The sequence below is a fragment of the Phyllostomus hastatus genome, unplaced genomic scaffold (assembly GCF_019186645.2).
Source record: "Phyllostomus hastatus isolate PE091 unplaced genomic scaffold, TTU_PhHast_1.1 phas_contig_147, whole genome shotgun sequence".
NCBI lineage: Eukaryota > Metazoa > Chordata > Mammalia > Chiroptera > Phyllostomidae > Phyllostomus > Phyllostomus hastatus.
The window spans coordinates 21-4,700 of NW_025333603.1; positions in this window are offsets into that span (position 1 = coordinate 21).

The window sequence follows — 4,680 nt, forward strand, 5'->3', positions numbered from 1 at the left end:
CATCCCTGCCAACACTTGTTGTTTGTTGATTTATCAGTAACAGCTGTCCTGACAGGTATGAGGTGCTATCTCACTGTGGTTTTAATTTGCATGTCTCTGATGGTTAGTGATGTCCAGCATCTTCTCATATGTCTATTGGCCATCTGGATATCTCCTCTTTGAAGAAATGTCTATTTTGGTTCTTTGCTCATTTTTTATTTAGTCTGTTTGTTGTTTTGGTGTTGAGTTTTATAAGTTCTTTATAAATTTTGGATATTAACTCCTTATCAGATGTATCTGCAAAAATGTTCTCCCCTTCTGTGGGTTATGTCTTTTCATTTTGTTGATGGTTTTCTTTGTTGTGCAAAAACTTTTTAGTTTGATATAAGGACAGAAAAAGCATTTGATAAAATCAAGCACCCATTTATCACAAAAACTCTAAGCAAAGTGGGAATAGAGAGAACACACCTAAACTTAATAAAGGCCATATACGACAAACCCACTGCCAACGTCATACTCAATGGGCAAAACTGACAAGCCTTCTCCTTAAGACCAGGAAAAAACAGGGATGCCGGCTTTCACCTCTCTGATTAAACATAGTACCGGAAGTCCTAGACTCAGCAATTAGAGAAGAAGAAGAAATAAAAGGCGTCCAAATTGGAAAGGAAGAAGTAAAACTGTCTTTATTCACAAATGAGATGGTACTATACATAGAGAACCCCAAAGATTCCACCAGGAATCTATGAAAACTGATAAATGAATTCAGCAAAGTGGCAGGACACAAAATTAATATCCAGAAGTCAGTTGCAGTTTTATACACCACTAATAAGTATCATAAAATGAAACTTAGAAAGCAATCCAATTTACAATTGCTTCAAAAAAGAATAAAACAAATAGGAATAAATCTAACCAAGCATGTAAAAGACATGTATCCAGAAAATTATAAGACACTGAAGAGAGACATTGAATGGTCTCTCTTCAAATAAATGGAAGATACAAATAAGTGGAAGCACATACCATGTTCCTGGACAGGAAGAATTAACATCATTAAAATGGTCATACTACCCAAAACAATCTATAGAGTCAATGCAATTCCTATCAAGAGTCCAATGATGTATCTCACAGAACTAGAACAAATATTTCAAACATTTATATGGAACCACATAAGGCCCCACATAGTAACAGCGATCCTGAGAAAGCACAAAGTTGGGAGAATCACACTACCTAATATCAAACTACACTATAAGACTATAGTAATCAAAACAGCATGGAACTGGCATAAAGACAGACACATAGAACAGTGGAACAGAATAGGGAGCTCATAAATACCCCATTCCTTTACAGTCAATTAATAGTTGACAGAGGAAGCATGCATGTACAATGGGCTAAAGACAGTGTATTCAATAAATGGTGTTGGGAAAATTGGACAGCTATATTCAGAAAAATGACACTAGACCACCTTCTTACATCACATACAAGAATAAATTCAAAATGGATAAAAAACTTTTATGTTAGACCCAAAGCCATAAAAATCCTAAAAGAAAACACTGGTAGCAAAATTTTGGACATTATTCATAACAATTTCTTACCTAATCTATCTCCCCAAGCAAGGGAAACAAAAGAAAAAATAAACAAATAGGACTACATCAAACCAAAAGCTTTTCGCACAGCAAAAGAAATCATCAAAGAAATAAAATGACAGCCCATGAAATGGGGGAACATTTTCACAGGTACATCTGATAAGCGGTTAATATTCAAAATTTATAAAGTAATTACAAAACTCAACACCAAATACAAACAAACAACCCAATTAAAAATGGGTTAGAGATCTGAATGGACATGTCCCCAAACAGGACATCCAGATGACCATGAGACACGTGAGAAGATACTCAACGTCACTACCCATCAGAGAAATGCAAATGAAAACCACAATAAGATACCACCTCACACCTTTCAGAAAGGCTATCATCAATTAATCAACAAACAGCAAGTGTTGGTGAGGATGTGGAGAAAGGGGAATCCTTTTTCCACTATTTGTGGGATTGCAGACTGGTGTAGCCACACTGGAAAGCACTGTGGAGAGAGCTCAAATAATTAGAAATGGATCTGCCTTTTGACCCAGTGATCCCACTTCTGGGAATTTATACAAAGGAATCCAAAACAATAATTTGGAAGAACATAATCACCCATTTGTTCATTGCAGCATTATTTACAATCACCAAGATATGAAAGCAACCAAGTGTCCATCAGTAGATGAGTAGATAAAATAACTATGGGACATTAACACAATGGAATACTACTGGGCAGTAAAAAGAGAAAATTTTACCCTTTCAGACAGTATGGATGGACCTGGAGAGCATTATGCTGAGTGAAATAAGTCAGTCAGAAAAAGACAAATACCATACAATTTCACTCATGTGTGGAATCTAATGAACAAACTGAGCGAAGAAGGAAAATTGGAACAGATGCATACATAGATGGAGAGCAGATGACAGCATGTGAGTGGAGGCTAAGGGGTGGAGAAATGAAGCAAAAAAGAAGAAGACTCACAGACACCATCAGCAGTTTGGTGATTGCTGGGGGGGTGGGGCTAGGTATAAGGGTACTAACAGGTAATGGAAAAAATGCCATAAATATTAAATAAAAATAAAGAAAGAACTAATGAGAAAGCACATTGGAAACTGTAGTTTCATCTTTGGTTTCAAATAAGTGGTCTTAATTTTTCTTCTTACAGAAGTTTGAATCAGTTTGTTACAAACCCATCTAAACCATGAATTCTTGCACCTTTCAGTTAAAGTCCAGTCCTTCATTTATACAAATCTATGAGAAGTAAATAGAGATAATCTAATCTTAAATATCACATAATTCCTTTAAGTCCTTGGCACAATCTTTCACTTACAGTACCGCATTAATGCTGTGCTACTTTAAAACAAAAAACTACAAAGGGAAGAAGGAAGATAAGTAACAAATTTTCATCAGTGTGAAAATGGCTAAAGAAATTATAATATAAAAATAGAACTCCATATATTCTAGCAATTCCACTTCTGGATATTTATCTGAAGAAAACAAGACAATAACTTGAAAAGGCACATGCACCACCATGTTCTTTGAAGCATCATTTACAATAATAACCAAGACATAGACCCAACCTAAATGTCCATTGATGGATGAATGAATAAAGAAATTTTTTCATATATGTATGTACATATAAATATATTTATATGTATTCTATCACATATATGTATACATGTATATGTGCATATATTAAATAACAATAAATATATATTAAATATAAATATACATATATGTATATAAATATATATACACATATCCCATCATATATATGTGATGTAATATTATTCAGCAATAAAAGAGGAATGGAATCTTTCCATTTGTGACAACATGGGTACCTCAAGGGCATCACACTAAGTGAAACAAGTCAGACAGACAAACAACAAGGTCTCACTTTTATGTGGAGTCTTTAAAAGTGAAAAAAAAAACCACCAAGCACATAGATACAATGAAAACATTGCTGGTTCCCAAAGGCTGGGGGTGGAAGGTTGGCAAAAGGAATAAAGGGAGTCAAAAGGCACAAACCTGCAGTTATAAAATAAGTAAGTCCCGGGGAGTAAAGCACAGCACAGCCACTATAGTTATAATGCTGCGCTGCTATTTGAAAGTTGCTAAGAGAGTAGATCCTAAAAGTTCTCATCACAAGAACAGTTTTTGTAACTATGCATGGTGACAGATATTAACTAGATGTGTTGTGGTGGTCATTTTTCCAAATGCACGCAAATATCGAATCTTTATGTTGTGCACCTGAAACTCAATTTAAAACACTGTGGTGTAGTGAGAGAATTCTACTTGGCTGTTAAAGAGAATGAACTGAAGTGACACATAGCAACCTGGAATGATCTCAAACACATAATACTGAGGTTCTTCTTAAAAACAGTTCTACAATAATTCTTTTAAAATAATAGTTATATTAATATTCACAACATTGTATGGATGGGCAAAAACCATAGTAAACAGAAAGATGTTGCGTGGAGGGATAAAAGCAAAGGTCTGACTAGTATCCCCAATCCGGACATGGGAAAGATACCTCTTCATTGTTAATCACCTATCAAGGACTAGGGCCAGTGCTAGGAGCTATGATGTAAGGCTCTTACCTCATTTAGATGTTTTGCAGACCAGTGGATTCATTTCCTCACTGTGTATTTGGTATTTAACCTGTCTGTGTGCAAGATGGGACTAAGAAGAGCATGGCCTAATTTTGTGAGAGTGAAGTAATTTGTTAAAGAGGCAAGTGTGCTGCCTGGATATAAGTGCCCAAGAAAGGTCAGCTGCTTCTGTTGGCTTGGCTGTTTACTAGGCACAGTTCAGATCCCAGAAACTTGCATGAAAGTGTGATTGGAAAACACGGAGCTCAAATGCCTGTGACGCTCTCTGAGATGCCTTGAAACCATAAAAGCAAGAGCCACAGCAGTCCCAGGATGAGGCTTTCCAAAACCAGTGCGGGTTCCCCCTGGTATCCAGTGCCTGACATCTGGCCCACTGCCTGGCTGGGTGGGGAGAGGAGGAGGGGCAGAGAGAGAACTGAGGAAGCCTGAGCTGAGCTATCTGGGTGCTGCAGGAGGTGGGGCCTGGTGAAGTTCAGGAACAAAGTTCGTGGGGCGGGGCTTGTCAGAGTAGGGAGGGGCA